General features: G+C 41.1%; 1 long non-coding RNA gene across 1 annotated transcript; it reads left to right on the top strand.

Annotated features, from left to right (window-relative positions):
• Positions 1-3442: 3442 nt before the first annotated feature.
• Positions 3443-4249, top strand: LOC117336852. Its single transcript, XR_004534669.1, has 2 exons — positions 3443-3753; positions 4119-4249. It is a non-coding gene; the product is annotated as an uncharacterized LOC117336852 (long non-coding RNA).
• Positions 4250-13223: the final 8974 nt, after the last annotated feature.

Below are 13223 nucleotides of genomic sequence, written 5' to 3'. Positions count from 1 at the left end.
TCATATTCGTTTACCAAAAAATGCTCCGTGGGGAATTGACAATTTACAATTGACAGCTGACATTTAATATATCATCAAATGAACCATTGATAGGACAGATCTGTCCTGCCTTATAAATTATTGAGCTTTTATGTTGAAAACTGTGAATTCATAAAATGGAAATCGGTTTTCTGCAATTTTGTGTACATTTTAATATACAACATCAAAGCTATAGATTTTCCAAACCTGCTTTTAATTCCTTCCAACATTTTTACTAAGAATTTACTGATTTATTTAATGTTTGAAATGAAATATTAAAAATGTATTGCAAATATACTCTTGAAATCAAATTTATTGAATTATGGGGCGTGTGCATCTCCCCGTCCAAATTTTGGCCTTTCGTTTGATCTATCTAGATTTTTTTTAATTGCTTTCTATTATCAGCACTTTAGGTCCGTAGGCTCACCAACGGGAAAGAAAAATAAGTTGCATAATGCAGTGTACTTCATTTTATTCTATTGAACCAGCTCTCATTTTGTTTTTAAGGCTGCTAAAATCATATACTTAGGTCACAAGGTCGGTCGGTATCAAGTGTCAGTGTTAATTGTAAAGCATACTCTGATTCGTTGTTTGACGATCAGAAAAGTATTGGTAAAAAGTGCTTATTAATTTTCTACACTTCTCGTCATGTTTTTATCATTTTGTAACACGACACTGTTTTTGAATGCACAACTGTTGAATTATTTAGATTGAATTAACACTTACATGGAATTGAATCTGCCGTGCGGTATGGGGAAAGTTCCGGACATTTCACCGCGGAACATTGATGTGTAAACACACTATCGCACGAGGAAACAATTTGAGAAGGTACCAACTGGCGTATAGTCTTTAGGACAAGATCATATGTACCGCAGCTTCGATACACCACATTTAGGACAAGATCATATGCACCGCAGCTTCGATACACCACATTTAGGACAAGATCATATGTACGGCAGTTTCGATACACCAGCTTTAGGACAAGATCATATGTACCGCAGTTTCGATACACCAGCTTTAGGACAAGATCATATGTACCGCGGCTTCGATACACCACATTTAGGACAAGATCATATGTACCGCAGCTTCGATACACCAGCTTTAGGACAAGATCATATGTACGGCAGTTTCGATACACCAGCTTTAGGACAAGATCATATGTACCACAGCTTCGATACACTAGCTTTAGGACAAGATCATATGTACCGCAGCTTCGATACACCAGCTTTAGGACAAGATCATATGTACCGCAGCTTCGACACACCAGCTTTCAATGCATTATAATACATGATGAATTACCATTGGCAGGTGAATGTAACCTCCCCCTCAACTGAAATTCTAATAGAAGTAACGCTCTCAAATATCTTTTGACAAGGCCTTGATCATGGCGAACAGCCACACAACATCGGAACATAAGACCCGTCAAACGAACGAGAAGGCGCTTCCTTCTACAAACCCTAATCACCAGGCCTTTGACATGCTTCCTTTGCCTCTACCACTACAATTTTGAGTACACTTCTTCACGCCGATGTAAGTTACGTATGTCAGTTTCTAAGAACAAGAAAGCTCTGTGTTTAATGAACGTTGTTTTACTATCATCAACATCTAAAAAATTCATATTTTATCAGTTATAGCGATTTCCATCACATTTCCTTAGCTACTAACGGACTATCATCTTTAAGCCTGAAACATTCCCTTACCAAACAGTGTTATTATAATTATGCTCCCGTTTTGAAAACTAGAAAATGAATCGTAAGATAAACTAAAGTTTAAGATGTTCTAAAACATTTTCTTCCTTTTATAAATGGTTTCGTGTATTTAAGTTTATCTAACACAACATTGAGTAAGGCCTCGTTGTCATAACAACCAGGTACACATTCTGATTGATCCGCCATATCAGATTCCAGGATTATGGGATTTTTCTTTGAGCAGAAAGAGATTTTACGATATGATTAACAAACACACATAATCTTAGACGATAGAAAAACCACTTTCGGCCTAAAACGAATTAAAGATATCCGACAAGACTAATTATATTTAAACTCATAAGCCTATGAAACAAATTTCTCGTTAGCTTGTCTTGGCAAGATTATATAAAGTTTTTTTCCAGGCGTTTCAATGGTTCATCAATAAAGAAATCCAAATTGAAAGATGCATTTTAAACGTTGTTTACTTATTCATTTATTTTTTAAAATTTCGTCAATCAAGAGATCGTACGACTTTTTAATAGTTATAACAAAAAAACAGAGAAATGTCGTCGCTAATAAATTTGGCAGATTGAAGAAGAAATAGTCCTCTGTCAGAGCCGATGGCGACCTCTTCCTGGAGGCGAGTGTGCGTGATACAGTGGTACATACAAGTTTTGTTTTTGCTTCGTTTTGTTTTCATCTCCCTCTTTGCCAGACGCATTTTAACGGGGTTTTTTTTTTTTTTTTTTTTTTTTTGTTATTTTTTTTGTTTTTGTTTTGTATAGATTGATGCATTTCCAAACGGATAAGTATTATTCACAACACCTTTCCCTATTTTCGTTTTTGGGGAAAAGCGCCATTTTATCCAATAAAAGCAGCCTTTTCACTTGCTTTCCTCAAAAAAATTAATTAATTCAAATTACTTCAATAACGTTTTCTCCAAAAAGAGCAATTGTACACACAAAATTACAATAAACGGAGGGTTACCACTGTTGTCTATAAATATAGTGGGGAGGGTGTACCACTGTTGTATATATATCGTGGGGAGGGTGTACCACTGTTGTATATATATCGTGGGGAGGGTGTACCACTGTTGTATATATATCGTGGGGAGGGTGTACCACTGTTGTATATATATCGTGGGGAGGGTGAACCACTGTTGTATATATATCGTGGGGAGGGTGTACCATTGTTGTATATATATCGTGGGGAGGGTGTACCACTGTTGTGTATATATCGTGGGGAGGGTGTACCATTGTTGTATATATATCGTAGGGAGGGTGTACCACTGTTGTATATATATATATCGTGGGGAGGGTGTACCACTGTTGTATATATATCGTAGGGAGGGTGTACCACTGTTGTGTATATATATCGTGGGGAGGGTGTACCACTGTTGTATGTATATCATGGGGAGGGTGTACCACTGTTGTATATATAAATATCGTGGGGAGGGTGTACCACTGTTGTATATATATATATATCGTGGGGAGGGTGTACCACTGTTGTAATAGATACATAATGGGTACGAGTGATGTATCGGATATATCACACGAGTGCGTAGCACGAGTGTGATATATGCGATACGTCACGAGTACCCATTTTGTATCTGTTTTATCCAATGACAGCCGAGGTTTTGTCACCCACGTGCCTAGGGGTGGAGCTATAAAATTGATCAGAACCTGTCACTGTGATATGTTTCCCGCCAATTTCTGACACGTTTTGTTTTCTGTCACAGTAGCCCATTCATTTCTAGTGAGACTGTCAACCATGACGGATCAGGTACTGATCACTGATGTCGATGTGTTCACTGACCTCGACGATATAACATTATCACAGGCCGTAGATAAGTATGAGTATGAACTTGAAGATAGTGACACGGTAGCTACTGACATTGGAATAGTTGATACCAAGGAATTAGCTCAGCCAATTGTTGTAAATGAACTGAATGGTAATGTGAAAAACATGTGAAAGGCTGCAGGATTCGAGGGAAATTACATAAACCATTCCGGAAAGAGGACCTGCGCTACTTCCCTTTACCAAGCAGGTAAGTCTAAAATCATATCGTTTGAACAAATTGTGAAATGAAATATTTTTCGTAAATTTCGACGTTCACAATGTCACAAAATCCTTTCAAAATCCGTGAAATTGTTTAAAGAAATCAATGAATCGGTTAATCGGTATTTCTATCCACTCGTCTTGTTATCATTTTCATCACTATTTTGTTTATGATAGGATTTGTGTGCAACGAAAGTATATTGTTACATTTAGCGTATTATCTGTATAACCATTTTTTTTTAAATGACTGAAATTTTATATGTAATCATGTAATGTATGCTTTTTTTTACTGACCTGTTAAAATAGATTTTACTTAATAAAATATGAACAGGGTTTTATATTCTGTTTGGTCAGGTTTTGATGAACAACTCATTATGGACAGAACGGTACATCGCAGCAGGGCTGTACGTGCATACAAGGTGAAGAAAGAAGACGGAAAATTTCTAAACGGCACTCGTATTTCATTAAATTTTGTTTGAAATGCATTTCCTGTCTTTGTTCATTTGTCACGCCTACATTTGAAATTGGCCCCGCCTCAAGACTGAGGCATGGACCAATCAGAAATGCCATGTGATATTTCAGATATCACATATGTGATATTTGAAATATCACATAGTATGCAATATAACGCCAACAAAAGATCTAAGAAAAAAACGGGGCGTCATTGGATAAGTATATATATACTTGTTGTATATATATCGTGGGGAGGGTGTACCACTGTTGTATATATATCGTGGGGAGGGTGTACCACTGATGTATATATATCGTAGGGAGGGTGTACCACTGTTGTATATATATCGTGGGGAGGGTGTACCACTGATGTATATATATCGTAGGGAGGGTGTACCACAGTTGTGTATATATATCGTGGGGAGGGTGTACCACTGTTGTATATATATCGTGGGGAGGGTGTACCATTGTTGTATATTTACATTCTGTGTTGCATTTGCCTATATGTCGTTAGTAAACCAAATTGTATTCATGAGACTGTATACTACAATTTACAGTGATTCGGTCAGAGTAGGAATACAGCCCCAGGTGTTGCTGGTCAAAACAATGGCCGCCAGTTACTTTCGGCCTGGAGAGATTTCGAATGCTAGCATTTATTATCCACAGCGCAAAAAATAAAGCAACTTCACAAGTTATGAGAGTAATATTTTATGATTAAAACAAAATGTAATCAACACAAAATAGCTATAAGCGCCGTTCTTGATCTAAGAATGATCGAATTGTCAATGTCGTCACACTCACAGGGGCTCGTTTCCGAATTTTCAGAAATGTAGGACACGACAACATTAAAAGTCCAGTATTTATAAAATTAAAATAAAGTAAAAATCGGGAGCATCGACATGGTTTCCGGTTGTGTATGTATATTGGATTTTAGTTTTGTGGTTATTCACTTATGTTAAAGGCCTACCTTACAAAATCGAGCCCCTGTGAAGTTGAAAATCGTCTGCTAAGATGCGACTGGTTAGACTTGAATCTTTTTCGAACGAAATATCTTTGGAATCGTTTTCACCTACTGTCAAGACGACTTTCATTTAGAATTTAAGAACTGATATTCTTCTGAAAACAATGTAAATCCAGTCGATAGAAACTGAAGTATTTCCGAGGAATCGCGTCTGTCCTGTGCAATACCCGTTCAAAGCCGCATCACTTCTAAATGTTAACCGTGTAGCATTGCGCCGAAAAACGGCTTGGATTTTAAACAATCAGAAATTATGCAATTGTGAATAATTTGACGATATCTACAAACGTATATGAAATAGAAAATAAAGCCAAATTTGTGTAAAACCATTGTATGTGTTTTCCATCAATAACGACATGAGGGACTATATTAATCCTTCTGGCAGTTTCGGCTGTTCCGGTATTTGAACCTGATGACGTCAGTGATAGGGGAAGCGGCAAATTTAAACGCGTCTTAAGCTACAGTAAATAACAAAAATTATGAATGTAAATATAAGCATTGAACTGTTACCAAATGGTAGTATACAGTCGATATGAATACAAATTGGGTGACAGATCAATATAATGTCGCCCGTTATTAAGTATATATCGTGGGGAGGGTGTACCACTGTTGGATATATATCGTGGGGATGGTGTACCACTGTTGTATATATATCGTTGGGAGGGTGTACCACTGTTGTATATATATCGTGGGGAGGGTGTTCCACTGTTGTATATATATCGTGGGGAGGGTGTACACTGCTGTATATATATCGTGGGGAGGGTGTACCACTGTTGTATATCTATCGTGGGGAGGGTGTACCAATGTTGTGTATATATCGTGGGGAGGGTGTACCACTATTTTGTATATATATCGTGGGGAGGGTGTACCACTGTTGTATATATATCGTGGGGAGGGTGTGCCACTGTTGTATATATCGTGGGGAGGGTGTACCACTGTTGTATATATATCGTGGGGAGGGTGTACCACTGTTGTATATATATCGTGGGGAGGGTGTACCACTGTTGTATATATATCGTGGGGAGGGTGTACCACTGTTGTATATATCGTGGGGAGGGTGTACCACTGTTGTATATATCGTGGGGAGGGTGTACCACTGTTGTATATATATCGTGGGGAGGGTGTACCACTGTTGTATATATATCGTGGGGAGGGTGTACCACTGTTGTATATATATCGTGGGGAGGGTGTACCACTGTTGTATATATATCGTAGGGAGGGTGTACCACGGTTGTATATATATCGTGGGGAGGGTGTTCCACTGTTGTATGTATATATCGTGGAGAGGGTGTACCATTGTTGTATATATCGTGGGGATGGTGTACCACTGTTGTGTATATATCGTGGGGAGGGTGTACCACCGTTGTATATATATATCGTGGGGATGGTGTACCACTGTTGTATATATATCGTAGGGAGGGTGTACCACCGTTGTGTATATATCGTGGGGAGGGTGTACCACTGTTGTATATAAATCGTGGGGAGGGTGTACCACTGTTGTATATATATCGTGGAGAGGTTGTACCACTGTTGTATATATCGTGGGGAGGGTGTGCCACTGTTGTATATATATCGTGGGAAGGGTGTACCACTGTTGCATATATATCGTGGGGAGGGTGTACCACTGTTGTATATATCGTGGGGAGGGTGAACCACTGTTGTATGTATATCGTGGGGAGGGTGTACCACTGTTGTATATATATCGTGGGGAGGGTGTACCACTGTTGTATATATCGTGGGGAGGGTGTGCCACTGTTGTATATATATCGTGGGAAGGGTGTACCACTGTTGCATATATATCGTGGGGAGGGTGTACCACTGTTGTATATATCGTGGGGAGGGTGTACCACTGTTGTATGTATATATCGTGGGGAGGGTGTACCACTGTTGTATATATATCGTGGGGAGGGTGTACCACTGTTGTATATATATCGTGGGGAGGGTGTACCACTGTTGTATATATCGTGGGGAGGGTGTACCACTGTTGTATATATATCGTGGGGAGGGTGTACCACAGTTGTGTATATATATCGTGGGGAGGGTGTACCACTGTTGTATATATATCGTGGGGAGGGTGTACCACTGTTATATATATATCGTGGGGAGGGTGTACCACTGTTGTATATATATCGTGGGGAGGGTGTACCACTGTTGTATATATATCGTGGGGAGGGTGTACCACTGTTGTATATATCGTGGGGAGGGTGTACCACTGTTGTATATATCGTGGGGAGGGTGTACCACTGTTGTATGTATATATCGTGGGGAGGGTGTACCACTGTTGTATATATCGTGGGGAGGGTGTACCACTGTTGTATATATCGTGGGGAGGGTGTACCACTGTTGTATATATCGTGGGGAGGGTTTACCACTGTTGTATATATCGTGGGGAGGGTGTACCACTGTTGTATATATATCGTGGGGAGGGTGTACCACTGTTGTATATATCGTGGGGAGGGTGGGCCACTGTTGTATATATATCGTGGGGAGGGTGGGCCACTGTTGTATATATATCGTGGGGAGGGTGTACCACTGTTGTATATATATCGTGGGGAGGGTGTACCACTGTTGTATATATCGTGGGGAGGGTTTACCACTGTTGCATATATCGTGGGGAGGGTGTACCACTGTTGTATATATATCGTGGGGAGGGTGTACCACTGTTGTATATATCGTGGGGAGGGTGGGCCACTGTTGTATATATAACGTGGGGAGGGTGTACCACTGTTGTATATATCGTGGGGAGGGCGTACCACTGTTGTATATATCGTGGGGAGGGTGTGCCACTGTTGTATATATATCGTGGGAAGGGTGTGCCACTGTTGTATATATATCGTGGGGAGGGTGTACCACTGTTGTATATATCGTGGGGAGGGTGTACCACTGTTGTGTATATATACCGTGGGAAGGGTGTACCACTGTTGTGTATATATATCATGGGGAGGGTGTACCATTGTTGTATATATATCGTGGGGAGGGTGTACCACAGTTGTGTATATATCGTGGGGAGGGTGTACCACTGTTGTATGTATATATCGTGGGGAGGGTGTACCACTGTTGTATATATATCGTGGGGAGGGTGTACCACTGTTGTATATATCGTGGGGAGGGTTTACCACTGTTGTATATATCGTGGGGAGGGTGTACCACTGTTGAATGTATATCATGGGGAGGGTGTACCACTGTTGTATATATATATCGTGGGGAGGGTGTACCACTGTTGTAAATATATCGTGGTGAGGGTGTACCACTGTTGTATATATCGTGGGGAGGGTGTACCACTGTTGTATATATCGTGGGGAGGGTGTACCACTGTTGTATATATCGTGGGGAGGGTGTACCACTGTTGTGTATATATATACCGTGGGGAGGGTGTACCACCGTTGTGTATATATCGTGGGGAGGGTGTACCACTGTTGTGTATATATCGTGGGGAGGGTGTACCACTGTTGTGTATATATCGTGGGGAGGGTGTTCCACTGTTGTATATATATCGTGGGGAGGGTGTACCACTGTTGTATATATATCGTGGGGAGGGTGTACCACTGTTGTGTATATATATCGTGGGGAGGGTGTACCACTGTTGTGTATATATCGTGGGGAGGGTGTACCACTGTTGTATATATATCGTGGGGAGGGTGTACCACAGTTGTATATATATCGTGGGGAAGGTGTACCACTGTTGTGTATATATCGTGGGGAGGGTGTACCACTGTTGTATGTATATCATGGGGAGGGTGTACCACTGTTGTTTATATAAATATCGTGGGGAGGGTGTACCACTGTTGTATATATATATATCGTGGGGAGGGTGTACCACTGTTGTATATATATCGTGGGGAGGGTGTACACTGCTGTATATATATCGTGGGGAGGGTGTACCACTGTTGTTTATATATCGTGGGAAGGGTGTACCACTGTTGTATATATATATATCGTGGGGAGGGTGTACCACTGTTGTATATATATATATCGTGGGGAGGGTGTACCACTGTTGTATATATATCGTGGGGAGGGTGTACCACTGATGTATATATATCGTAGGGAGGGTGTACCACAGTTGTGTATATATATCGTGGGGAGGGTGTACCACTGTTGTATATATATCGTGGGGAGGGTGTACCATTGTTGTATATTTACATTCTGTGTTGCATTTGCCTATATGTCGTTAGTAAACCAAATTGTATTCATGAGACTGTATACTACAATTTACAGTGATTCGGTCAGAGTAGGAATACAGCCCCAGGTGTTGCTGGTCAAAACAATGGCCGCCAGTTACTTTCGGCCTGGAGAGATTTCGAATGCTAGCATTTATTATCCACAGCGCAAAAAATAAAGCAACTTCACAAGTTATGAGAGTAATATTTTATGATTAAAACAAAATGTAATCAACACAAAATAGCTATAAGCGCCGTTCTTGATCTAAGAATGATCGAATTGTCAATGTCGTCACACTCACAGGGGCTCGTTTCCGAATTTTCAGAAATGTAGGACACGACAACATTAAAAGTCCAGTATTTATAAAATTAAAATAAAGTAAAAATCGGGAGCATCGACATGGTTTCCGGTTGTGTATGTATATTGGATTTTAGTTTTGTGGTTATTCACTTATGTTAAAGGCCTACCTTACAAAATCGAGCCCCTGTGAAGTAGAAAATCGTCTGCTAAGATGCGACTGGTTAGACTTGAATCTTTTTCGAACGAAATATCTTTGGAATCGTTTTCACCTACTGTCAAGACGACTTTCATTTAGAATTTAAGAACTGATATTCTTCTGAAAACAATGTTAATCCAGTCGATAGAAACTGAAGTATTTCCGAGGAATCGCGTCTGTCCTGTGCAATACCCGTTCAAAGCCGCATCACTTCTAAATGTTAACCGTATAGCATTGCGCCGAAAAACGGCTTGGATTTTAAACAATCAGAAATTATGCAATTGTGAATAATTTGACGATATCTACAAACGTATATGAAATAGAAAATAAAGCCAAATTTGTGTAAAACCATTGTATGTGTTTTCCATTAATAACGACATGAGGGACTATATTAATCCTTCTGGCAGTTTCGGCTGTTCCGGTATTTGAACCTGATGACGTCAGTGATAGGGGAAGCGGCAAATTTAAACGCGTCTTAAGCTACAGTAAATAACAAAAATTATGAATGTAAATATAAGCATTGAACGGTTACCAAATGGTAGTATACAGTCGATATGAATACAAATTGGGTGACAGATCAATAGAATGTCGCCCGTTATTAAGTATATATCAGGGGGAGGGTGTACCACTGTTGGATATATATCGTGGGGATGGTGTACCACTGTTGTATATATATCGTTGGGAGGGTGTACCACTGTTGTATATATATCGTGGGGAGGGTGTACACTGCTGTATATATATCGTGGGGAGGGTGTACCACTGTTGTATATATATCGTGGGGAGGGTGTACCAATGTTGTATATATATCGTGGGGAGGGTGTTCCACTGTTGTATATATATCGTGGGGAGGGTGTACCACTGTTGTATATATCGTGGGGAGGGTGTACCACTGTTGTATATATATCGTGGGGAGGGTGTACCACTGTTGTATATATCGTGGGGAGGGTGTACCACTGTTGTGTATATATACCGTGGGGAGGGTGTACCACTGTTGTATATATATATCGTGGGGAGGGTGTACCACTGTTGTATGTATATCGTGGGGAGGGTGTACCACTGTTGTATGTATATATCGTGGGGAGGGTGTACCACTGTTGTATATATATCGTGGGGAGGGTGTTCCACTGTTGTATGTATATATCGTGGAGAGGGTGTACCACTGTTGTATGTATATATCGTGGGGAGGGTGTACCACTGTTGTATGTATATATATCGTGGGGAGGGTGTACCACTGTTGTATGTATATATCGTGGGGAGGGTGTACCACTGTTGTATATATCGTGGGGAGGGTGTACCACTGTTGTATATATATCGTGGGGAGGGTGTACCACTGTTGTATATATATCGTGGGGAGGGTGTACCATTGTTGTATATATATCGTGGGGAGGGTGTACCACTGTTGTATATATATCGTGGGGAGGGTGTACCACTGTTGTATATATCGTGGGGAGGGTGTACCACTGTTGTGTATATATACCGTGGGGAGGGTGTACCACTGTTGTATATATATATCGTGGGGAGGGTGTACCACTGTTGTATGTATATCGTGGGGAGGGTGTACCACTGTTGTATGTATATATCGTGGGGAGGGTGTACCACTGTTGTATATATATCGTGGGGAGGGTGTTCCACTGTTGTATGTATATATCGTGGAGAGGGTGTACCACTGTTGTATGTATATATCGTGGGGAGGGTGTACCACTGTTGTATGTATATATATCGTGGGGAGGGTGTACCACTGTTGTATGTATATATCGTGGGGAGGGTGTACCACTGTTGTATATATCGTGGGGAGGGTGTACCACTGTTGTATATATATCGTGGGGAGGGTGTACCACTGTTGTATATATATCGTGGGGAGGGTGTACCATTGTTGTATATATATCGTGGGGAGGGTGTACCACTGTTGTATATATCGTGGGGAGGGTGTACCACTGTTGTATATATATCGTGGGGAGGGTGTACCACTGTTGTGTATATATATCGTGGGGAGGGTGTACCACTGTTGTATATATCGTGGGGAGGGTGTACAAATGTTGTGTATATATACCGTGGGAAGGGTGTACCACTGTTGTGTATATATATCGTGGGGAGGGTGTACCACTGTTGTATATATATCGTGGGGAGGGTGTACCACTGTTGTATATATATCGTGGGGAGGGTGTACCACTGTTGTATATATATCGTGGGGAGGGTGTACCACTGTTGTATATATCGTGGGGAGGGTGTACCACTGTTGTGTATATATACCGTGGGGAGGGTGTACCACTGTTGTATGTATATATCGTGGGGAGGGTGTACCACTGTTGTATATATATCGTGGGGAGGGTGTTCCACTGTTGTATGTATATATCGTGGAGAGGGTGTACCACTGTTGTATGTATATATCGTGGGGAGGGTGTACCACTGTTGTATGTATATATATCGTGGGGAGGGTGTACCACTGTTGTATGTATATATCGTTGGGAGGGTGTACCACTGTTGTATATATCGTGGGGAGGGTGTACCACTGTTGTATATATATCGTGGGGAGGGTGTACCACTGTTGTATATATCGTGGGGAGGGTGTACCACTGTTGTGTATATATACCGTGGGGAGGGTGTACCACTGTTGTATATATATATCGTGGGGAGGGTGTACCACTGTTGTATGTATATCGTGGGGAGGGTGTACCACTGTTGTATGTATATATCGTGGGGAGGGTGTACCACTGTTGTATATATATCGTGGGGAGGGTGTTCCACTGTTGTATGTATATATCGTGGAGAGGGTGTACCACTGTTGTATGTATATATCGTGGGGAGGGTGTACCACTGTTGTATGTATATATATCGTGGGGAGGGTGTACCACTGTTGTATGTATATATCGTGGGGAGGGTGTACCACTGTTGTATATATCGTGGGGAGGGTGTACCACTGTTGTATATATATCGTGGGGAGGGTGTACCACTGTTGTATATATATCGTGGGGAGGGTGTACCATTGTTGTATATATATCGTGGGGAGGGTGTACCACTGTTGTATATATCGTGGGGAGGGTGTACCACTGTTGTATATATATCGTGGGGAGGGTGTACCACTGTTGTGTATATATATCGTGGGGAGGGTGTACCACTGTTGTATATATCGTGGGGAGGGTGTACAAATGTTGTGTATATATACCGTGGGAAGGGTGTACCACTGTTGTGTATATATATCGTGGGGAGGGTGTACCACTGTTGTATATATATCGTGGGGAGGGTGTACCACTGTTGTATATATATCGTGGGGAGGGTGTACCACTGTTGTATATATATCGTGGGGAGGGTGTACCACTGTTGTATATATCGTGGGGAG

Source organism: Pecten maximus, chromosome 10 (assembly GCF_902652985.1).
Source record: "Pecten maximus chromosome 10, xPecMax1.1, whole genome shotgun sequence".
Lineage (NCBI taxonomy): Eukaryota > Metazoa > Mollusca > Bivalvia > Pectinida > Pectinidae > Pecten > Pecten maximus.
This window is presented reverse-complemented; position numbering and strand designations above follow the sequence as displayed.